The 25,505-nt window shown below is 42.5% G+C and overlaps 1 long non-coding RNA gene across 1 annotated transcript in view; it reads left to right on the top strand.

The window, feature by feature from the left end:
* LOC144798671 (uncharacterized) overlaps positions 1-17,837 on the top strand; it is a 42,462-nt gene extending 24,625 nt beyond the window's left edge. Inside the window, exon 3 of the long non-coding RNA XR_013603604.1 lies at positions 17,684-17,837. This is a non-coding gene — a long non-coding RNA (uncharacterized LOC144798671). The remainder of the gene's footprint in view (positions 1-17,683) is intronic.
* The last annotated feature ends 7,668 nt before the right edge of the window (positions 17,838-25,505 follow it).

The following is a 25,505-nucleotide window of genomic DNA, read 5'->3' as shown; positions in this document are numbered from 1 at the left end:
GGACTGCCTTATTCCTAAAGACTGCCTAAAAACAGACTCTGAACTCAAAGTTCCCCTATTAGAGAAAACTCCGCAGCAGGAGTATAAAGATAAACTCAGGTCTAGTAAAATAAGTCAGCCAGTTTAATTGTCTAAGTCCCTCTCGGGTGAAACGGTTAGACAGGTTCCTGACATGTATGAGACAGACCCACACAGTGAGAGAGTTAGTCAAAACTCTAAAAGATGTATTATTGTTCTATTTTTCTTGTTATTTTTGAGTCTTATGATTACCTGCACAAGTTATGCTTTACATTTATGTTTTCCAATTTCAAATGTACATATGTTTTCTAATGCTACAGTAGAGCACACATTTAGTGATCTGCCTCCTCACGAGCTATCCTATCGTCTTGCTATGCGTAATAATACATTCATCCGAATGTTACACTATTCACACCAGACCAGCAATGCCACTAATTGTTGGGTGTGTGGTCGACTCCCCCCTTTCCAGACACCGAAGGGAGTTCTGCCACTTTTCCTTATCCGTTTTCACATAATGGTTTGTGTGGAGCATGGTCACGTTAACGTCATCCTCAAATGATATGTCCCTTCTGAACCGAACATGTTTCCCAGACAAGCAAGGTCTTTCCCATAGAACAGGGTTAGATCTAGAAAATGAAGTATATGATTTAGGTAATTATTCTTCGAATTTTATGGTCCTGAATATTCAGTCCGATACTACTCCAGATTTGCCTGCTATTTCAGTGTTACCAGTCAAAGGCGAATTATGTGTCAGAAAGAATGGTTCCGCACATGTAGGACATAGTGATTGTACTACTATTGTCGAGTATAGTGACAGTGGGAAATCTATTTTCAAAGCCTCACGTCATTCTTATTTTGTTTGTGGTCAGACCGCATATGTTCGTCTGCCCCTCGATTGGGATGGAACATGTTATATTGCTTTCCTACTGCCACCAGTTTTTCTAGCCCCATCTGATTATCACAGAAACACACATCTAGTACACGTCAGACATAGAAGGGAGATCGAGTCCCCAATTGTCGATCAAACTGAAACTGCTCTAGAACAATATCAAGACTTCAATAAAGGTTTCTTCTTCTTTATAGGACCTGTTCAGAATAGTAAGTTAATACGTAGGTTAACCAGAACCCTTGAAGCAGTAGTGAATGAGACTACTTCTGCTCTAGGTAACTTAACTGAAGAGCAATCTGCTATGAGATTTGTCGTGCTCCAAAATCGTCTCGTTCTTGACGTCATACTGGCCGATAGAGGAGGAGCATGTAGAGTCATCGGATCTAGTTGCTGCATTTTCATTCCTAATAACGCGCCGTCTGTTTATTCAGCTATAACCAGACTTCATAAAATTGCCCATCAGTTACACCAGAATCCAGGCACCTGGACATGGTCCGGTTGGCTCTGGAGTATTATATCTGCCTGGGGATGGAAAGTATTGTCATTTGTAGGTATTGCAGTAATGATCATATTCAGTTGCTGCCTCTGTATACAATGTGGCCCTGCGATTTGCGGCATGTGTGCTACCTCTTGTATTCCTAGTCCTAAATCCCGTTCCAAGACAATTCGAGACGAGCAAATGATGCTATATGAACAGATAGATGGTATCATGAATATTGATGTTTCCTGATGGAAACGTAGGGCACAAGGAGGGAATGTGGAAAAGTAAATTTTGCCATGTTGTATGTGCCTACGTGTTCCCCATATTTTGCTATATGTGCATGATCGATATGCATGTACCCCCCTATGATCGATTAAAGACGCAATTATAGTTGTGTCCATCTCTAGTATGTCAGTTTCCAGTCCTCGTGAAAACAACGAGTATTAGGCCTATGTTGCCACATTTTACAGTGTGCACGTTAATTCATTGAATTGTCCCCGTTTCTAGGCCTCAAAAGGGCCCGGACACCAGATTCAGCTCCTGTCTCCTGAACCCTCTCCGAGGAGCGATACAGCCCCCACCTGCATCCCTGACCCTTCACTTACTTCCTGCCTCACAGTGCCCGGCCCGGCCTGGCTCTGCCTGCCAGTCTGCCAAGAGTATGTTATGTTTCTAGTTATCAGTCCAGCCCTCCTTCTCTGCATTCCTAAGCTACTGAATCGCATCAATAGTTTCAGCCATGGTCTAGCCTTTGTGTCTCCATGTAAGAGAAATACTGTATTAATATTCATAGAATATTCCTAGCACACGCAATACATGTAGAATTATGCACGCACCAGTCTTAGTGTCTAGTAGCCTTTGCCCTGATAACTTTTGGATTCTATCAACATGTACTCCAAACACCAGATACTAGATATGCTTTAGGTACATGTCGCTCTGACACTCCAGACTTTAGTCTCCTCTTCTAGCGCAGAAGTCGTAGCCCCCAGTTCTCCCTGGTAACACGTCATCGCCCGTTTGCGCGCACCACTAGGTTAAAGGTCCCGGCTGCTCAGGTAGCCCCCTCCATGTTTCCGCCCCATTTATGACATTTCTGTTACGTTTACATCACATGTCTATGTATACGCCCTGTACACGCCTTCTTGTTACATCATTTTGCTCTTATCTTTCGCGACTGCTACGAGTCACGCCTACTGCTACGCCTACTGTATTGAATGTAATGTATTTGTTTAAGTATATATACTGTGCACCCATGTTGAAAGTCAGCCTTACTCCCATTTTCCCTGGCAGCTGCCATCATTCTCGTGCAGGCTGTCCTGTTCCTGTCCCTTATGCCTGATTAAAGCCTGTAGACTCAAGATACCTCGAATCCTGTCTCTTATTTATTGAGCTATCTGTTTTATTCATTGTATTCAAAAATAGTACCGGTAATTAATTATTTATTTACCACAGAGTAGAGAGCCTGGCAGAAGTAGTGCATGGGAGACGCAATGGGGCACAAAAAAAACAAGATATTACTGACATGAAAAAGTCTAATCAGTTACCCAAAGGAAATAGAAGGGATTTTGTTGGAATTGGGGATATCATGGGAATTACAAGAAATATAGCAGCTCTTATAATGAGAACACTGTCTTAGTTTTACAGTGGGTGGGAATGTAGAAATCAACAGAACTATATATCAGAATATTACATATAGAATATCATTTGACAGAGGCAAGATGGCGGCCCCCAGCTCAGTCCTGTGAGCTGGGCGCTCCTGTCCTCCTACACCCGTGAAGAAGATGTACTGTGGATAGTGAGAGGATGAGAGGGTGAAAGTGGGTCTGAGCACTTCCCGAGGTGTGCGAAGCTCAGTCCTGGTACTATTGGCATGTTCAGGTTATCTCAGCAAAATCCGATTTAGATACATTGTAGCCACAAGGGGCCGGGCGTAGACGCCGAGCCGAGAAGCAGCAACTGTTGCAGGCAAAACTACTGGAGAGTCGAGAACAGGATATCGCAGAACACCGATAATGCCGCCTAAAGGAGCTAGAGGGAAAGCCCAGGCCCTGGCTGATGGTGCTACTGCTGCTGCTACAGTGGCAGCTGTTGGAACTGTCTCCGGAACGGTAGGAAAAACCGCGGAGCCGCTGAGCCGTAAGAAAGCCTCTAATCTCAATGGTAAAACAAATAAAGGCGAGAGCTGTGCCCGTGGTAACTCTACGGGCATGGTCAGTCCCACAAAATGCACTATCCCGCAAATTTTCTCACAAGGCAAAGGTGGGAAGAGTGGGAAAACGGGGATCCAGGGTGTTCCGAATCCCCAAACAGACAAGCTCCTAGGAACATTGAGTGTTGAAGCTGTTGTTGGTTCCCCCGGTCATCATGAAGGAGAGTTCAGGTGCTCAGCAGATTTCTCTGTATGACGCTGTTGCCTTGGACAATTTAATATCTGGCAGCAATATGGATCTGGCTAATGGCGCTGGTAAAAAGGATGGGCGCAATCCTGCAGGAGTGAACAACAGTGGGGTGAACCCCTGGAACTGGGTTGCCAAGATACTGAACCAGTTGTACCACAGAAGCTTTGTAATGATAATAACATTGTGGTTAGAAGTGAAAATGGCTCGGTTGGCTTGGCTGGGGCTCTTAATAGGACAGAGTCACTCAGTCTAGATTCACTAACATAGGAGGCGGAGTTGGTGGATCTTGTGGATAAGTTCTTGTCATTATCAGATCATTCGGATATATCCAATGAGGAGATGATGAGAAATGGGAAAACGCATATGGCTCAACATTGGGATGAACTGAGTGAGCATAGTACTACACCCCCTGAGGATACGGAAAGGGATTCATCGGAGGGGAGCCCCCAGACAATGCAGAATAAAAGGGCTTTGACAGAGGAGTCTTGCTACTTTGCCAATTCCTCTTTACCGGTGCAAAAGTCAATGGTTAGAACCCCGGATAAATCTGACCCCTCTGTGGTGCGAAGAACACTAGAGCCATCAGAAGAGGTATCCTTGAGTCTTATATATCGAACAGTGATTACTCACAGGGAGGAAACGCGATTAGAAAGCCAAAGGACACAGAATGTCTGTCGTAAATTACAAAATTCAGTACGGCGTATCGCCAAGACTTGCTCAGAGTTTACTGCAAGAATTACCGAGGCAGAAGCCTGTATTTCGTATTTGGAGGATAAACTAGCTTCACAAAAGACGATGAATGAGACTTTACGTGCAGTGAAGGATGATATGCTATGGAAACTTATTGATTTGGAGAACAGAGCTCGGCGGAACAATCTGCGAGTCTTTCAAATTCCTGAGGGGGTTGAAGGACAGGATCCTTGTAAATTTATTATTGAATTGTTTACTGAGGCGTTTCCAGAATGAACTCAATGGGACTGGCAGACAGAGGATTCAGAGGGCTCACCGTTTTCCCTTTTCTGTCCGGGCCCGGCCAGGTCAGTCGGCAGAAGTGGCTAAACCAAGGGCCATACTGATTTAATTTAACAACTTTTTTGGCATGAGAAGCAGTTTCCGATCTGGCCTGTCCCGATAGGAAAAGAGTTGGCTAGGGGGTTGAATTTTTTGTTAGGCCAGATTACGGCCATCAGACGGTAGAGAAACGCTGACAATTACCTCAGTTTATTCTACCATTTCAAACTAAGGGGACCCAAGCTTTCTTACTACAGCCAGCCAAACTTAAAATCATCCATAAAGGGAATACTAGGTTTTTCACCTCCGAAATTTTGGCGAAAGAGTTTCTGCAAACCCTCAAAGAAGGATAAGGAGGGATTAGGCTTATAGAATTATTATCAGATTTGCAGCTTCCTTTTGTGCTCTTATGCCTAATTATTTGCATAACTCTTGTTTATGAAGTTGTATACCCCCCAGCTGTTGATCTGTAGGTTAATGTTTTTTTTGTTAGGTTCAATTGTTGGGGGACTTCACGGGTGTGGGACGGACTTTTAGGTATAGGGAGCATGTCACCGCTAGGACTAACAGTCCTAAAGCCTCAAGGTAGTGGGGCTGTGGGGTGTGCTGTAGGGGTGGTATTGGGGGGAGGGTGGTGGAGAGGGTAAAGAGGAGGGCAAAAGTAAAAGAAAAAGGAAGATTCAAAGCAGCAAAGAAAAGTACAGAGGGTTAAAAAGATTTGCGTATAGGCCTGTAGGTATGGCAACCTTGAATTTATGGCAAATTTAGGCCTTCGAATATGGACACTGAATGTGTGAGGGTTAAATAATTATAATAAAAGGCAGAGGGTCTCCAGAGAGCTTCGGGTGATTCAGCCCGATGTGGTGTATCCACATCGGGATGATTTTGGGCCATTGTGGAATGTAGGACAGGGGGGGTATATTTACCCTCTGTACAATATACGGTTCTAACCTTGATGAAGCCCCAATATTGGAATATTTGAATGGGGAGCTTGCTACATGGCCCATTCTGTTATTCTTGTGTGGGGATCTTAATATAAATTTGACCTCTGACGCTTTTCAAAATTGGAGGCGAAACTATAAAGGTAGGAAACCCCGGATCATCAAGGCTCTATTTCAATTACTAACTGATCATGGGCTATTGGATGTGTTGAACTGCTTGCATAGGCAAGACCCAGGATATACATTTTATTCACAGCCCCACAACAGGCTTGTACATCTTGATTATTGTTTTGTACCTACATCAGTGTTTACTGGGCTGAAAATCTGTGTATACCCAAGGGTGACCTTGGACCATGCACTTGTGGTAGTTGAAATCCCGGCACTTGCTCGGTGTGTAGCCCCGAGAACGTTTACATTTGACAGGAAGCATTTGATGGATAAAAAATGTATTGACCACATGACGGTGTGGATAAAGGAATTTTTGCAAATTAATAGACACTCCGCGTCCTGAGGGACTGTATGGGATACATCCAAAGCTGGATTTAGAGGGGAAACACAGAGCCTTGGGTATTTAAAATTTAAATTAGTGAAACAGGCATTGCAGGTTTTTTATGATGAGCTTAAGATTGTCGAAGAGGAATTAGTTAACGGGTTAGCTGCAGGATATAACACCACACCACTTCAGAATAATCTAGTGAGATGTAAGGCCAAAATTAATCTAGAATGGAGCAAGGAGAGCACCATAAAATATCAAACATATAGAAAAGAGTGTCACGAGTATGGCGAGGCCACGGGCCGATGTTTAGCCTAGAAATTGCAAATATAAGAGGACGAATAAAGAATGGATGGGGTTACTGTGTCTGATCCCTAGGAAATTCTTATAGTGTTTCATGATTTTTATACAGAATTATATACAGAGAACGATACTGGGGGCCTTTCTCTGACAGATATGGGACTTCCAGCCACTTTATGGGGCCAATTGGCTCAAACGGATGTTGAACCTATTAGGATGGGGGAATTAGAGCAGGCCATAAATTCTCTTGCAGTAGGGAAAGCTGCGGGACCAGACAGACTCCCCTTGGAAGTATTTAAGATCTTTTTTCAGGAGATAAAAAATGATATGCTTAAAGTTTATCAAACTTCACAAAAAGGGGAGATTCCACGAACCTGGTCCGAGGCCAATATTTGTGTGTTGAAGAAAAAGTGGAAACCATCTGAATTACCGGGGTCTTATCATCCAATCTCTCTTCTTAATGCCGACGGTAAAATCTATGCAAAAATGTCGGCCACCAGGTTGGCAAAAATTATACCATCAATAGTATTGTTAAAACAACACAGCTTTATACCTGGGAGAGGGACCGTAGACCATGTGCGTAGAGTAATTACTCTCCAAGATATCGTACAGGTAGAATCTCGAGAACTTGGCCTGATTTTACTCAATGCCGAAAAGGCGCTTGACCGGGTTTTGTGGCATTTCCTTTCATGGGGACTGCAACACATGGGTTTCAGGCAGGGCTATATACGTGCTTTAAACGCCCTTTATCATCTCCCCTCAGTGAAAATTTGCTCAATGGGATATTACTCAGAGACCATCGCGATTTCTAGAGGCACACGACAAGGCTGTCCTTGTTCACCACTTTTATCTGCGCTGTATATTAACCCTTTTATTCTTAGGCTAGAACAAAGTAGAAAGATTTTGCCCTGTAAAGTACAACAAGAACAGTATTCTGTAATGGTTTATGCCAATGATATAGCGATTGTTACTTGTAATCCCTGTCTCGCTATACCTGAAATAGAATCCCTGGCGCAGACTTTTGGGGCACTTTCTGGGTATAAACTTAATACTGCTAAAACACAAATTTTATGTACAAGTCAAGCAATGGATGGGGATGCTAGGTGTGTTAAGGAAGCTATCTATCTGGGTATTAAGATCCGTACCTCTGTTAAAGAGATCATTGAGGTTAATTGGGGCGATATTATTTGGGGAGTAAAATGCTCACTTGAAAGGTAGGAGAATCTCCATCTGTCATTAGTGGCAGAGCTAACGTTCTGAAAATGAATGTCTTACCGCAAGTTATGTATTTTTTTAGGGCTGTGCCCCTGGAGGTATGCTATAAGCAAATTCAATATTTACATATTTACAATCTCTCTGTACTAAGTTTATGTGGGCCCCTTGGAAACCTTGTAGGGCTGCTTGATATATGACTCCTTCTTGAGAAAGAGGAGGATGGTCTATCCCTGACTTTGCTTTGTATTACTATTCCTGTATTTTGGTTAATGCACGTATTTTACGTACTGGAGAAGAGATTAGTAATCTGGCCAAAGCCCACTCAATTTATCAGATGATTCTAGGGTCAAAGGTCAAGCATTGCCTATTCAAAAGAGTGGACAGCAGTTATTTTAAAAGAACGCACTTCAAGGTATTAAATGCTGTGTTTAAAGTCTGGAAGACTGTACGGAAAAGCTTCGAGATTCCAGTACTTTCCATGTATACCCCCACTAATGCCACAGGAGTGCTGCCCCCGATCTTCTGGGACCAGGTGGCCTTAGGCTTGAGAAGGAAGGGGATTACTTGACTTGGCGACTTATATCATGATGATGGGAGATTACACTTATTTGCTGAGTTGGCGGATAAATTCCATCTACCCACAACTCAATTTTTTAAATACTTACAAGTAAGGGACTTTCTGGGAAAACACCCTATTTGCATTATGAAGTTTAAAATTGTAGAATCTATTAGACAGCAGGGAAACATCGAGCTAATTTATAAAACACTGTTAGAGGGCAGAACGGATGATCTAGAAAAATATAATATGAGATGGAGAACATGGTTGGGGAACCCTGAAATCTCATTGGAAAAATCCATTGATTTGACAGGGAGGATCTTTCCTGCAGCCAGCCTTAAAAGTCCTCATTATAAAATGTTATTAAATTTGTATCATACCCCTCTTAAAATGATGAAGTGGGGGGGGGGGGGTCAGCATGGTGGGAAGTGTTGCCTCTGTGGAAAGGATAGTGCAGACATTGTGCACGTGTTTTTTGCATGTTCGGTATTGGACACTCTGAAAGAATCTATAGAGAGGTTTTTGTCAGAAATAAAGGGGACTGTGTTAAAATTTCTCAGTCTATGATGTTGCTTGGTATTGGGGAAGATTTCCGCCAGGGGCAGCTACTATATGAACACCGTTATCCTATTTTTATGGCCACGGTGGTTGCTCAGTTGGCAATTGCCTCACTTTAGCTACAGCAAGAGGCTGCGCCCTTTGAGATGTGGCGGGCCAAGTTTCTCAATGAGTACCACATGGAATACAGTTTATATCCTGTTAAAGGATATAGAAAAAGGAGATTAGGGTTAATGATTTGGGGGGTGGTGAGGGAGGGGGAACATGCTTTACGACACGGATGTTACCCCGCAGTACCGTTACAACGCGTATTTCAGAACGCAAGTCGTAACCACGACTTGCGCTGGAGGGCGCTAAAGGACAAGGAATAGTAGATTTACTAGTCCAACACCTTCCCTACTGTACATAGGCTGGTGTTGGAATAGTAAATTAAACTATTCCTAAGTCCGCACCCCTACAGCGCAAGTCGTGGTAATGACTTGCGTTGTAAAAGACGCGTTGTAACGGTACGCGTGGTAATACCACACGTCGTAACACGTACATCCGTGAGGGAGTATATGACGGGGTAATTAAGTCTATTATCTATCATATAGTTTGTACCTCATGTTAACTTGATGTCGAGGGCATTGGTTAGGATTGGGGCTTAAAATGGGCAATGGTGGAAGTCTTGATGTATGTGTTCAGTTATGTATTATTTACTTTGCTGCTATGGAATTCTAATAAAATTTAAAAATAGTCGATCATTTGACATAAAAATCATGTCCTAAATGTGGCAATAATGTTTATGAACAATGTTTAGTACAGAGTATTATGTCAGTCAATATTCTGACCATGCTATTCAGGTACAACACCTTCAATAGAATTTGACAAAGGATGACAGATTTAATAAATTAAGGGCTGTCAGCTGCAACTGTGTCATAACATTATGTCAGATGGACCTATATGACAGATTAGGTGCTAGTTCAGCTGTGTCTGCAGCAAGAAGTTATATTTGATTTCACAGAGTTTGAAATTCAGCCATAGTATTTCTATTTCAATTAAACTGCAAACACTTAACGTAACACTGTATCCATACACATTATTTTTACAATGGTCTTATTAACTAAGTAAGTTTAAGTAAGTCCGCTTTATTTGTAAAGTGCATAGTTAATTAAAACCATTGTACAGATAAAAAAGTAATTAACTATAAAATATGGCATGTTAAAACAGTTTTGTTAAGTACACACCGGTTTCTCATGTATTTCCATTAAGAATTCTTTAGGAAGGAGTAAAATGCAATGTGCTGATCTTTTTAACTACCATCTCTGATACTATTGTGGGTGCAATATTCAATTATTCCCTTTTAAAAGTTTTAGTAAGGAGCTTCTCTGCTGTTAGCACTCAAAAGACAACAGTTAATTTTTTGTTATCTAGTGTTTGAATGTTATGTTTTTTATCATTCCAGGTCCTTTAGTTTGGTGTAGTAGTACTTTAGAGTTGATAGTGATGAATTATTATATTGATATTAGGGTGTGTCCTGAGGAAGAAAGAAATAGTGTGCCTTAAATGGTCTGCCTGTAGAAAATGAGTGTACTGAACATCATTATGCAATGCACATTAGGGTAAGCATGACACTCTCATACTTTTGTAGGGAAATCTGACACCACCAGCTAAACTATAACCTGCATCTACACTGCACTTCCATACCACACCTTCACTACCTACATCGTACATGAAACCTACATCCCAATGTTTGCTGTTCTACACTCCTGCATCACAAAAGACATCAGTTTCAACTAGCTAGCATATACTTCTTTCCCTATCACATGCAGCCTAGAGGTCAATTACACTCTTTAAATCAGGAGTCTCAAACCTTCCCTGAGCTACTGTCTAATATAGGAATTTTATAAATGCACACAGAGACCAAATAACTTAAACACTGCCCCTAGAGTACCCTTAAGTTCTTCATTCCAGATACAGGGAGCATAAAGTATTAATAGAACAGGAGCTGTAATGCAAAGGTTTACAATTGGGGTCCCTGAGGATCAGTGTTGTCCCTTTGCTCTTGAAACACCTAAATAGAGAGAAAGAGAGATGAGTATAAAAGAGGAAGATAAATAAAACAAAAAGAAAGAATGACAAAATAAAGAAAGAAATCAGGAAAGAAAAAAAGAAAGAAAGAAAGAAAGAAAGAAAGAAAGAAAGAAAGAAAGAAAGAAAGAAAGAAAGAAAGAAAGAAAGAAAGAAAGAGAAATATAGGAAAACAAATAACAAAATAAAGGAAAAAAACAACGAGGACAAAATACCCAGAGAAAAGAGTCAAATGCAGGAAATGAAGGAAGAAAGCAATTAAGAAGACATGAAAGACGAAGAAACAAACTAGGAAAGGAATGAATGAAAATACAGGAAGAAAGAAGGCATGGTAAAAAAGAAGTACGCGAAAGAATGAAGAGCACAACAGAGAAAGAATAAAGGAAGAAGGTGAGAGAAAGAAAAAGACAGCGAGAAAACAATGGAAGAAAAGAAAGAAAAAAAATAAGAGAAAAAAGTAGAAGAAAAAAGAAGGGAGAAGATCAGGTCAGAGGTGGAATTAAGAAAAGATCCTTGTGGATGAAGAAAGGAGCAAAAGAAAGAAACAGAACAATAAGTAATAACACCAAAAGGAGAAATACAGAAAAAGAATAACAGAGGAGGGAAGATGAAGGCAGAGAAAACAGATAAGACTGAAAAAAAGAAGGGAGAGAAGGAAACAACCAGAGAAAGAAAAACATTTAGAAAGATGGAGATAGGACAAAAGAAAAGAAGGAGAGGGAGGAAAATTAAGTAAGAGTAGAAGAAAGAATAATAAACGAAGAAAAGAGAAAAACAGAAATTGGAGAAAAAAGAAAAAATGAAAGAAGAAAGGAAAGAATTACTGAGAGACACAAGATTGAAAAAGAGAAGAAAGAAATAGTAAGAAAGATACAAAGAACTGGAAAATGGAGGAAAAATTGAAAAAAAGGTAAAATGAGAAAAAAAGAAAGAAAAATATCAATTAGAATATTAAGCCAAAAAGAAAAAAAGAAAGAGAACTGAAAAAGAATGCACAACAAAGGAGGGAAGGAAAGAGATAGTGTAAACAAATAGGGGGAAGCGGGAAAGAGGGAAAAATAACGAAAGAGGACAGCAAGAAAGAGAGAGTAAAATACATTGAGAAATGAAAGAGAGACATAAAAGCAAGGAAAACAGAAAGACATGTAAAAAGAGGCTAGAAAGAAGTAGAAAAAGAAGAAATTATTTTCAGAAAAGGGTAGTCTGCATCCTCAAGCACTGTCAGCGTTTGAGTAAATCATAGGAACGGGAGCTGTGTTTTAAATAGCTGTGTTATCAGGTGGGCACCTGTATATTCTCAAGCTTGTTGACAGGCAATTATCATATGTGAGCTACTCAATGGCAGAGTGCGAGCTACTAGTAACATGTGATTGATTTGTTAGAGACCATTGCTTTTAATCCACCAATAGGAAACACGCCACTTCCTACTCTTTAAGTCTCTCTTACTTCTGTACCTACATTCCTCCTCCTTCGGTGCCCTACATTAACACCTGCACCAGACATCCTATAAGTTTTTTATTTTTTTTGAAAACATATTTTATTAGGTTTTCATGCAATGCACAAACAATTCACCGATACATGCAACTTCATTACCTTAGTCTCGCAACACTTGACCAATAATTGTGTCCCCATCCAGATTTTGCCTCGCCCCGCCAAGTCTGTGTTAGTCCATCCATTTGTTCCACATATAGAGTGAGGCCTTTCTAATAGCAAGAGTTATATCCCAGTGAACCCGAGACACAGTTCTACAGGGCTAAATTGTGTTGCTCTTAGCCTATTCAGGCACTTTCAGCCTCCATGTTTCAGCATGTATAAAAACGAACAAAATCCCCCCTTCAACTCAAACTCCCCCCTCTAACCCCCCGAACCCTACCACCTACCTCCCCTCAGACATGTCGCTTTACCTAGCCGCGCATGTAATGCTCATAATGTGTTCTGCATACTCCACCCTAGTCCTATGTCAGTAGCCCACATCTCCGCCGGAGGGACACTCCCACTTCCACGCTCGGTCCTCCCATTCTCTCAACTCACTACCTGTTGTTGCAGTCTCATATAATAAAGAGGGCACCAATAGCCGGCGAGGTCAGTCATCATCCTCAGTTGGATTCTTTTGCAAATCCACCAACGCCACACAGGCTCTCGCCGACTCCCAGAATTTGTTGTTGTCAGTCCTCCGAGCTAATTGGAGGCGGAGCGTCCCCTCGCAATCCTCCCACTTAGTAAAGTCACTTAGCCAGCGCGCAACGCTAGGGGCCGTGGACGCCTTCCAATGGCTAGTGATTTCACGCTTGGCTAGAACTAACCCCAGGTCTAGGAACTTACTGGTGGTTTTGTTGCGGGAAGTGTGGGGAAACCAGTGCAACAGGCACACCCCTAGAGTATTCTGCAGGTCCCTCTCCGTCACCTCCGTCAGTTTGGCCAGTACCTCTCCCCAGAATCCACGAAGCAGCGGACAATCCCAGAACATGTGTATGCATACCGCACCCTCCAGTCTGCATCGTGGGCAGGTAGCGTGGGAGCCAAAAAACTCATTAATTTTGTGAGGTGTAAGATATGCCCGATGAAACACATAAAATTGAATAAGTTGGAATCTCGCGTTTCGGGAACATTTCCAGGCCCGTTCCATTAACAATTCACAAGGTTTCTCCTCTATAGGCGTTCCCAGGTCAGTTTCCCACTTAATACGCAGTCCCTCCAGAGGTGTCTTCAAGCCCTGCGTCAACCTCCGATACAAGCACGTCACCGCCTTGATCCTACCTACAGAGGTGACCACATATTGGCAGGGAAGTAAGACCCGTGGTTTCTCTAACCCTTTTTTCCAGTGCTTGCGCAGAGCAGCGGTTAATCCCGCGTGCAAGAGAAAGTCCTGAGCAGAAAGTTTGTGCCTCTGCATGAGGTCTTGAAATGGTAAAAGTGCACCATCTTTATACAGATCTCCAATGGAGGAGATCCCCGATTCCTCCCAGTCATGTAGCCGCTGTCAATCTCCTCCATGGGTGAGCTCCTCACAGAACCACACCGGGATCTCAGGGGTATATGCCGGGCTCCCTTTATTGCGTCATATAGCCCTATACCAACATTGCCTCAGGACCCATAGATCCCTGGATACCTCGCGTTCCCGCATCGGGAACGGTAGCAAAATCCGACTCAAGTGACGAAGCTCTAGGTCCCTTCTTCTCTGGTTTGTCTCCATTCCCAGCTTCCCTGCCAGCCGTTGTGTGAGCCATTGGAAATGGGCTGCATTGTAGTAACCCTCAAATCCGGCACTGCAAAGCCTCCCTCCCAACGCGGGAGCATCATGGTCGGCAGAGACACTCTTCTTCGTCCCGTTCCCCACAGGAAGCTCGAAACCATGGAGTTGAATTGGGCAAAGCACTTTCCAGGTATCCAAATCGGCAGGGTAACAAAGTAATAGAGTAAACGGGGGAGGGTTATAATTTTTAATAATGCCACACGCCCCGCAACCGACAAAGGCATGGAGGCCCAGAAGTCAAGGTTACTCCTGGTTGAGCGCAGTGCCCTCCCTATGTTACCCTCAAATAAATCAACTGCCTTGTTGTAAATTCTAACCCCCAGACCATACATCCTATAATTTATACCTACATACTGACCAACAACTCCTGCACCACCACTGTCACTCTCAATACCCGCCAAATCATAAGTCTCACAAACTTTACTCTATACAGCTTATCTCAAACATAAACACAACATCCCACACCGATACCCATAAAAAATGCAACAATAAAACTGTTCTGCTTTATCTCTGATTCTATTGCAAAATAATGGTATACTTGGTTGTGATTTTTGTAACTATTAAATACATTTTTTGCATATTGTGTTCAGAGGTTTTGAATTACGAATACATCTAACACACCTTAAACAATAGAAAAACATTAATCTGGTCAAATGGAAAAAGTCATAACATCTCAAATGTTATCCACTCTATTTTTTCTGCACATTGACAGTAAAAGAAAGAGAGGTTTATTTTACAACTAACGACAACAGAAAGCTGTAAATACATAGATCAATTAAAAAGTAAATGAGCATTCATCAAAGTAAATATTTCTTTCTAACAATATGATGCTCAATATATATCTAGGAGAGAAACCGGTGGATTTCAACGCCGGTCTATGATTGTTTCACCTCTTTATATATTTTGCAGAGCCTTTAATAAGACTATAACAAACATTAGGCCCCTGATTTAGAGGTTGGCGTACAGGTTATACCGTTGCAAATATGACGGAGTACCCTGCCCTCCAAGCTTTTGTCCACCTGCCTTATTTACAGTTGGGCAGACTACAACTTTCCAATCAGTGGATTTCTTGATGGCTCAGTCGACCAAAGCCTAGAATCATTTTCTTTTGCCAATCACTGCAAAAAAACTTGTCTGTGAGGGACAGGAAAAAAACAATAATGATCTCCACACCTTGGGAGAAAACTCCCAGAGTGTGGAAGTCATGAATCTTTTGTTTTTCAGAAACTGCCTGCTTCATGGGTTTCTGAAAAAAAAAAGTTAAATAGTTGGTGAACTGCTGTCAAACCGAGGATGGCCATCCACCAAACCTTTTGTACCTTGATGGAAACAGCTGTGACAGTGGTTCCTTTCAAAGTACAGAGATGATCGCTGGGCAAGAGGTCAGCTTGAAACATAACAACTCAAATACCATTGGGGTGGCGGACGCAATGTCCTCTGACACCCTGGAGGACACTGCTTTGCCTGTAAAATACAAAATCAGGCCCCAAATTCCATATTTTCACTCCTAAAGAACTTCTGAAATATCTTAGCAAAGGTAGCAATATTGTAACACCGAGAATCAGATTCTTCTTTACATTCCACAGGTAGGCAAGGGCTGAGAACACAAAATAGAGTCAATCCGTATATAACAAACTAATAGATTCAAAGGTAAAGCTCTTGATTTGTATTTTGTAGAATGAATTGCCTATTTTAGTACCAGATTTGCACACAGAAATGTGTGTGCAAGTCTGTACTGGTTTGTGTGTGTAGTTGTTTATGTGTGTGAGAAACTGAGAGAAGAGAGAGTAAGAAAGGGGATGAGAGTTCGGGGCTGCACTCATTTAAAATCATGGACTACATTGGCAAAAACCACAGGAGGTAGGTGGTGTTTGTTTTGCAGCAGATTCTGCCAAGGCATGTGCTGGGCCTTTTGTAACAAGCATTGTACTTGCACCCATTTCACCCCCCACACTGTGTCAAGACGCATTACACCATTTGCTAGGAGGCTAGGGCCCATACAAATGAGGGAACACTTTTGTCCAGGTCTTTCTGTCAAATTACTAAGCACTGGCAAAGGCAAACTGGATCGCAGAAGATGTCTAACTCTAAGGGAAGCGGTGGAAAGGTAGCACGCCTACCGAGGCACACTTTGGGAGGTGCTACGGAGAGTCTCAGAAACCCAGTCATCCCCATGAAAATGAAGTTAAGTAATATACCCACCTCCAAATGTGTTTAGATATGCTGGCAGTACAAAACAGAACAGCAGCTTGGAAGTGCCACACATCTTTCACTGTTGCACCCTCTCTGGCCTCTGAGACTTCAGGACTTCACTAGCAAGGTCATGTTTTTATCAAGATACACAAGGAGATGAAACAACTGTAGACCTATTTCGTAACACACCACATTGTTATTAGCATGTAGTTAATGTATTATACCATTACAGTACTGTTGATTTATTGACATTGTGCTTTATCATGTATTTCCATGTATTTTTATCTAAGACAGTCCATCCTAATAAGAGTGTTTAAAATACATTTGTGTTAGACTTAAAATAGGTAAAATATTTGTAAATATAATCATTCAGTGTTTTTAAAGCCAGTTTACCTTTTGTTCCGCTCAAAAAGATATTGCAGTCTCTAAGGCCAGTATTGTGTTGAAAAGAGGTTAAATATTTCACAAACTCATACCCCTAGTACAGATATTTTATAAGTATAAAACACTAAGGTAATCCAGGTCTAGAGAATAGCCAAATAGAATTAATTATTTCTGATGATATATGCCCCATGCCAATACAGAAAGCGACTGGGTTGAATAGCTCGCACCTCTCAGCCTGTACCAAGCAATACACTTGGTGCACATCCTAAATGGTATCAGTCACTTTTGGATACCTCTGCAGTGCAGAAAGACATTCATTTATAAAAAAAGAAAAGCCTTTTTGATGTGAAATTAAGAAAAGACAAGAATTTCTGATATTTTGATGGACTTATTTATTCATTCATTGGGGGTACCAATATATTTATAATTTTATTATGACCCATTTTTATCCTGTAAACTTTCTTGCTGCTAGGGGTCAAGAAATCTCAGACTACAGCCTTATCTGTTTTGGTAACTGCTGGTTCTACTTGGTCTATTTCAAGGAGTGATTACATTGTTGTTATTTGCTCCGCTTCTATCTTATTGATAATTGAGTCTTAGGGCCTGATTAGGAGTTTGGAGGACAGGTTTACTCCATAACAAACGTGAGGGATATCCCGACCTCCGTATTACAATTCCATTATATCCTATAGTTGGAACATGTAATATGGCGGACGGGATATCCGTCACGTTTGTGACGGCGTATCCCATCCACCAAACTCATAATCAAGCCGTTATTGATTTGTTCAAGCATCTCCTGTATTCACAATGTTCACTCTATACCTGATCCATGGTACTTAATACTTGTTTTGGATTTGTTTTTCTCCTCTTGTTCGTCACAAATGTTTCAAATTACCAATATTTCCTATTTCTGCATATTTAGGAGAATTCGCCTGAAGTTGAAAGGATGGCTTTAATGTGTCAAATTTCTCTTACCAAGTGGATACCACAGTCAATATCTTCTAAGATTGTAAATCTGTTTACGGTGCCTTCTATTCCAGAGGAGATTGTTTTTTGGGCCATTCATCAAATGACAATTCAATACGGTAATTTGAAAAAATGCTATGTTGTTATCAAACACTGTGCTCTGTGGCAGTCTACCGGATTCTACATTCATTTTAGGTCTGTCTGCAAATAGTTTTATCTGTCTATGGCTCATGTCATCACAACACTCAAATACACAGAGTGGGCTCTGAAGCATGTGGCAACATGTTCTTTCAGTTCCCTTACTCCATTGTTCTTTCAGTTCCCTTACTCCATTGCTTGTTTAAAGTATTTCTACATTTTGTACAAAACCCATAACAGTATGGTGAATTTATGCATTTTACAGTGGTGATTGAGAATGGATCAATCACTAGCATTGCATATACAATGCAAATTGAAAGTAGAAAGAAGCCACAGGGTATATTTAAATTATTTTCTACATATATTTCAAACTGATTGTGGCATTCAGAATAGAGTCCCATGCCCATGCCTTTGCCATTTCAGCCCGCATAGTTAAAACAATTAATTTTTTAAGGAAGTGACAATTAATTGGAAGGAAATACAACAGCACCACTATGTGTTGCAACCCCATGTCATAATGGTAATTCAAATAAGCTCCAAAACGATTACTTTCTGTACAGTGCTAATTAAAGAAACAAGCATCTCCGTGCTAATGCCATCAGAAGGCTTCAAAATATGGAACTCCAGCAAGAGGCCTTAGAAGTGAATGGTTGCATCTTAAATACAGGTCCACTGACAGCCACTTTTGAAAGATGCAAATGTATTGCTGCTATTTTGGTTATTATGTTCAAATGATACATATTGTTTTAGATTTGTTGAAATTTAGTAATTTCACATTTTAGATTCACATTTTAGCACCACATACCAGTACCAGATGTCCCTTACAGGTTTTGTTTCATTATGTCTCTTGAGGAAAAACTGTTAAAAACAGAAACAGCTCTACACCAACCAGCTACTTAACTATTAAGCCTTTATTTGTACAAGGATTTAGAATTTCTGTAAATGCAGTAACTCTGCTATAATGCCGAACTCCTTCATCACCGTCATAAAAAGGTGCAAATGAATCCTGGGAAAAGACAATTTGAAACGTTCTTTTCCGCTTATAGCATTACGTTTTATGTTCTGCTGGGTGGAAAATATACAAAGCCATGCATCAAGATTTTTTTACAATATGTTTCATGACCAACACCACCTTTGCAGCACACTCATCATCTTAAGTTGGTATTAGTGTTTAGTTTAATTAATATTGTTTATCCTATTTTCTCTTACAGGACCGGAAATGGAACCATCTCTAGATCTGATTCTCAGAACGCTCTTTCCTGTAATGAAGACTGCTTCTACAATCAACCAGAAATATTGGTTTAGTCTTGGTGTGCACCTGCGCTGGTGGAGGGGTCGCGTTCGGTTTGATGGTTGGGAGAGTGTTGGGAGAGGACACCTTTATTAAGTTCACTTTTGTAACATTTCCTGAGAGCACCCTTCATGCAAAGAGATGCAATTTCGTATGTCTGATTGGTGCAGAGAATAACAGTCCCTATTCATCCCATTGTTTTCAACAACTGATTACTTATCTGCACTAAACTTTCATTTGTGGCACAAATCAGAACTCAACTGCAACAATGGTCTGCATAATGTGTAACTCCACTACTTTCTAGTACATTTGCCAATTGAACTGGCATGCTGAGCTGCTGTGTCAAGTTTGCCATGTAATGACTGGAACACATCTCTAGTCTGTATAGTGCACCTCCGGGAAAAACCCTATTCTTTTCAGTAATAAAAAACGAAGGGCTTGATTTAGAGTTTGGTGGACAAGTTGTATCCTATTGTATGTGTAATAAGAGGGCCGGGCTATCCCATCACGTTTGTGATGGGATACCCATCTGCCACAGCCTGAATCAGGCCTTATGTTGTGAACTTACCTCCCTAGGAAGTGAAGCATTAAAACCTGTAGAAATTGTACATCATTTCCCAGAGGTAATTGTTCACTTCAATGGCACAGACATCTTGTTGCAACCTAGAGCTCGCACAATTGCAAACTAGTCACCGTGTTAAGTAAAGATTTAGACTGGTGCAAATCATGGAGTAAACATATTTTTACCATTTTTGCCTCTTGAAAAATAAAGAATGCAGGAAGAAAGATTTGCTCCCAACTAAACATTTTCAATATTAGGACAGAAAAAGGGGCAATGTGATTTCACACGTTTTGCTATGCTTAATATAGGAAATTGAATGAATCAGTGTTTATTTAGATGTGAGATTAAAACCAGTGTAGTGTCTTCCTGCCTGATTAGCAGAATAGTGCAAAATCATTACACCACTTTTTACTCTGGTGATATCTGAACCAGCACTTCTTTGTTAACCACATGAAATGATTCACAAAATTACTGATAAGGAATGCTCGGATGCATCATCTTTTATATTTTTACATCCTTTTTTTTTTTGCCAAGAGGGCAAATATCGTCATACAGTAATAATTTGTGCAAAATCCGATTTCTCCACTCTTATTTCATAAACAACAAAACTGTACAAACTAAATTGCTTTGTTGCTAATTGAATGTAAAAAGTACTCTGGTGACACATATTCTGCCTTTCCTTCATTTTAGTTCAATACAATGAGATGCAGTAATGTGGAATTATTACCATATATTGTCTAGAATGCTTCAAAAGTGCAATAGGATGCATGATCGAAATGGATACCATTACAGTATCTATGAGAGTCAGAGAATACCTATGTGAATTGAGTCTAATACCTGCTAAAAAATAATTTCCTATCAGCAGAAACATTGCACTGTTTTTCCTCAGTATGTCCTATGCACTACCAGACAAGGTGGTACATGTGTAGATTAATGCAACACTTAAGCCTTTGAACTTAACTGTAATTTTTTTATTTTTGTGCAGTCATTGAGATGTTATCAGGCCAGTTTGCTTCCAGTGTAGACACTCCTCTAGTCACACTTTTCTTTGAAGCCTACTCAACCTGTAAGGTATTTCTTCTTGAAACCATCCCCAGTCTGCAGGAGGTGAGTTGGTAAAGTGGGGAAGGAACAGAGTGCAGTGGATGAAGGTTTAGAGCTGTTACGTTTTGTGAGATAACTGATGCATACACATTGACTACCCCTTCCTCTGCCTTTGCATATATACTTCTTTTGATGAAATACAAAACAATATGAAATTCATTCTCTTGACCCAGACTTGTGATCTCTATTTATGTAGCTGAATAAAATGTGTAAAAACCTTTATTGTACCCGACCAAGTATCAAATTCCTATCAGGTCAGATATATAAAACAAAATCAAAGCTAAACCATGCTATAATACCCACCTGGAAGTGGTTGGTTGTTGCTGTTGGACCCGTGTCTCCACGAACTGACCTGTTGCTGGGTCGTGCTTTTGCCGCTGCTTCTCGCCGCACCCGCTCCGCGGGTGCCGCTTCGCGGCTGAAGGAGGGAGAGGTGAAGGCTGCACGCTGTCCTTGGGAGGCGCCTGGAAGGTCCAACACGCCGGCGCTAAGCAGGGACTCAGAAGACCAGGAGTCCCTGCTTCCCCAGGCCTGAGAGCGGACGCGCCCACCTTCAGACACGCCCCCGCCTGCAACGCCCACTACTTAAATAACTGCCTGACGCTGAGCGGGACGCGAGCGGGACGCCGAGCGAAGCCCGGGCAAAGGGCGGGCAGTCAGGGGCTGTTAAGGCTGGGCTGGGCCACGTCCCTTTTCTTTCCATCAGCAGTGAGTGCATACGCCCGGTGTGAGTTCCTGTCCTGCTCCCCACTATCATGTCTACCCGCTCTGGAAAACTTCTTAGGAGCGAAGGCGAAAGGGGGAACAACGCCGCGAGCCCTGTAATAGGAACTATGGACCGCTTCATCACCAGGGTGACGGCGGTGATTGAAAAGGAGATTGCTATGTCTGAAAGGCGTCTTTCTGAGGTCTACCTCCCCTCAAGACGCTCATCCTTGGGGGCTGTTGCCCAGTCGCTTACACCGGCCAGCGTCCGGGTTCACTCTGTTACCCCACCTAGTGTCCCTGGTGTTTCCACAGATCCCCCCCATTTGGCTGGTATAGAGCAAACTATAGATAGGCTGGAAAATCTGGCCGCACTCCTCCCTATAGTTACTGTGGAAGATGGTGGCCTTAGTAAATTGTCTTCTCCATTATCATCTAATCTCCTAAATGAAGTTACCAGTGAACCTCTGCCTCTAAGTCCGCTTACCCCCTTCTTGGTTATACCAGAAGGGGAGCCAGACAGGGTTTCCCCCAACACCCAAACTCCTGAAACTAGGCAGGAGAATAGACTCTTAAGTAAAAAGCCAAGAAAACGCAAAAAGGGTAGGCTAGTGAGACAGGCGGCCCTCTATCAAAGAGTAAGGAAGCCCTCTGGTCCTGGTATGAAAAATATAAGGGGCAGGTCTATAGTGAATGAAGTTGACATAGTAGGGGATGTGCTGACTTCTCCCAAGGGGCTACACCCAGAAGCTAACACTGCCAAGGTCTCTAAGCTAACTGACTCAGTAACAGTTGAAAATATCTTTGAGAAGGTATATAGTCTCCTGAAACCACTACTAACACAGGTCAAGGGTCTAGGGGAGAGGATAGACAAATTAGAGCAATCAGCCCTTGACGGGTTCCACTCACTCAAAACCACATTTAAGCAAATAACTAGAGTGAGTGAAAACAAGGAAATGGGTACAAAGGGGAAAGCACCACCATCCCAAAGAGACCCTAAACCCATAATATGTCTAAATAAAGTTGTTTCTAATAGTCCATTAACTTCAGCTTCAAAATCTCCTCCCCGTCCCAAACCAGGGCCAAAACAAAAGGAGTTACCAACACACTTAGAGCCTGACAAAAATAAGCCTAAGTCTCTCCCACAAAAGCAGACACAGGTAGCAAGTGGCAAAATGGAAGACTCCCAAAATTTAGCCACACGCAACAAACCCAACGGGCTAGGGATAGGGAAAGGCCTTAGATCTGTATCCCAACCTTTCGTCCCATCTACCACCTTACCGGTCCTTAGTAACCCAGCACGAATGATTCCTCCAGTAAATCTTCCACCAGACTGTCAGCCTTTTGTTGCTGTTATGGTTAACGTGCCCCCTTTAAAGGAAGGCCAGTTGGAAAACCATCAGTCACTTAAGAATAAGTGTATCCACTGGCTGAAGGTAAATAAGCCAATCCCGCTGGGTGTGGATGGTATTATTTTAAGTGTCCGTAGAGTCGGGTGGGTAGGGCAGGGGAAAAAAACTCAGCAGGGGGATTGTATAATTATAAACTTTCAAGACCCTAGAGTAGTGCCCTCGATTTGTACTCCTATTAAAAACATGGGGGCTCCGGGGGTTAAAGTGGTCGATCTTTCTTACTTTTACCCCAGGCAAATTGTCAGCCCAACTAGAGGAAGTTTAAGTTCCCCTGTCTTTAGCCAAAACTGGGCCGGGGTTACGGGGGGTACAAGGGAGAACCAACTGTGGGCTGTAGGGCCTTGCTGACTGGAAACCGTGAGTATAGTAGAGCCAGTAGGAGTATCACCCTCCGAAACAAATCTTGCAAGTGGGTTAGTAGCCTCTATAGATACCCCCCAAGATCCTTGCTCCCCTCAGATACTTTCGAGGAGGACCACAGATAGGGGCATTCTTGCGCCCAGCGACCCCCCAGCTGTGACGGACCTAGCTCTTAAGGTTTTCAGCTGGAATGTCGCAGGGATTGCAAGAAAATTGGCTCTACCGGATTTCACTGCTTGGGTTGATGAGCACTCCTTGTGCCTTTTCCAAGAGACATGGAGCATGGTGCCGGTTCATAGGGTGGGATTTTCTTCCTATTGCTCTCCTGCGCAAACCTCGGAAACAGGGAGGGGGCGACCTTCGGGTGGCCTTCTCATTTGGGTCGCAGCCTCTCTAGACTGCAGAGTAGTGGAGTTCCCTACAGGTTGCCCGGACATACAAAACATCACCCTAATAGATCAAAGGGGAAGAATTGTCCTAAATGTTTATAATGTTTATGCCCGGGGAACCAAGGGTGGGAGAAAGTCTCCTGTAATATCTCACCTCGAGACTTTGCTAACTAACTCCCCATATAAGAAGCGTACCTTGGTTGCGGGCGATATGAACTGTACGTTCGAGCCCTTGGGCTCGGACGTTTCCCTCGACCAAGACGAGGAGGACACCAGGTTGGGGATCCCGGTCCTGGAAATCCCACCGATTAGAAGGTGGACAGAAGTGGCGCTCCAGATATATTCCCTGAGCCTCAAATTTAACTTAAGGGCAGCTAATGGGAGGACACCCTCGGATAGGGGGGGTGCCCACACGTTCAATAGACCAGGACATACCTCTAGGTTAGATTATTTCCTAATAGATGTAAACCTATGGTCTTATGTAAGGGACATGCAGGTGGTCCCCACGACTGAAAGTGACCACAACTTTCTCTCTTTAAGCATGGACCAGTGGTGGCGCCCTTTAAGGAAGGTCAACACTAACCCGGTAGCCGCACGCCCGGATGAGTCTGAAGTCTCCCCTTGTGGCAGACGTATAAAATGGGCGAAATTGGTACTCTCAGAGGCAAAGGTAGGGGAAATTCAAACCCTCTTAAATTATGCGGTAACATCCCTCGGAACATCCCTAGAAGGGGCAGGTAGTGTCAATGGGCTATTTGTCTCCTTGGTAGAAGCCTTAACTAACGTGTTTACCTTACACACTAACAAGTCGGGCAACAAAGAATTTAAAAAACCAGTTGTCGGTTGGTACACCCAAACATCTAGGGTTCACAAGGCAAAGTTAGTAGAGGCAGTTAAGCTCAAATCCCGAAGTGAGATACAGGAAGCAAGGAAGGCCTATAATAAGTCCATCCAATTTGCTAGGAGGGAGTGGGAAGACAAATTCTGGGAAGACCTGCTCCAGGCTAGTAAAAGTAGGGACTCAAGGGCCTTTTGGAATCTCATAGGCACACGGAACAAACCCGATGCAGCTATGAGACCCTGTAATATCCCGCCCCAAAACTGGGTTGAACATTTCGGGTCCTTGTACCTCCCTCCAGATGGGGAACTGAATGCTGGGATAGACCCTATGTTAGTAATTGAACCTCACGCCTATGATCTCTTCACTCCCTTAGAGATTGAGGGGGTTATAGGATGGGTAGCGCCCCGCAAGGCGGCGGGCCCAGATGGCCTTCCGGGGGACCTTATGAGGGCGTACCCAGCGGAATGGGGAAAGGTGATTGCCGCTCTCCTGAATGACATCATGATAGGAGGGGCAGTGCCAGAATCCTGGAAAGGGGCGGTGGTGGTCCCGATTTACAAAAAAGGGTGTAGGGAAACCCCGGGGAACTACCGCCCCATAAGTCTGATAGACTCCACCCAAAAGATAGCTGGTAAAGCTATCCTTGGTAGGATTCTTCACTGGGTGGAGGAGAATAAAATCCTATCAGACTTTCAGGCAGGTTTTCGGGCAGGCATGGGGACAATAGAGCAGGTGTTTAGGTTGTCACTATTGGGGTGGAAGGTGGTGGAACTAGGCAAGGGCAGCCTTTATCTGGCCTTTATAGACCTGAAGACTGCCTTTGACCTAGTCCCCCGGGAAGAGCTTTGGAGGGTGCTCTATGAGCTGGGACTACCCCCTTACATCTTGTCCCTCCTTATTAGCCTCCATGCCCATACCTTTGCACAGGTCCGTTGGGGTAAAAACGGAGAGCTCACTGAAAAGATACCAGTGTCCA

Source organism: Lissotriton helveticus, chromosome 12, assembly GCF_964261635.1.
Source record: "Lissotriton helveticus chromosome 12, aLisHel1.1, whole genome shotgun sequence".
In the NCBI taxonomy this organism is placed as follows: domain Eukaryota; kingdom Metazoa; phylum Chordata; class Amphibia; order Caudata; family Salamandridae; genus Lissotriton; species Lissotriton helveticus.
This window is presented reverse-complemented; position numbering and strand designations above follow the sequence as displayed.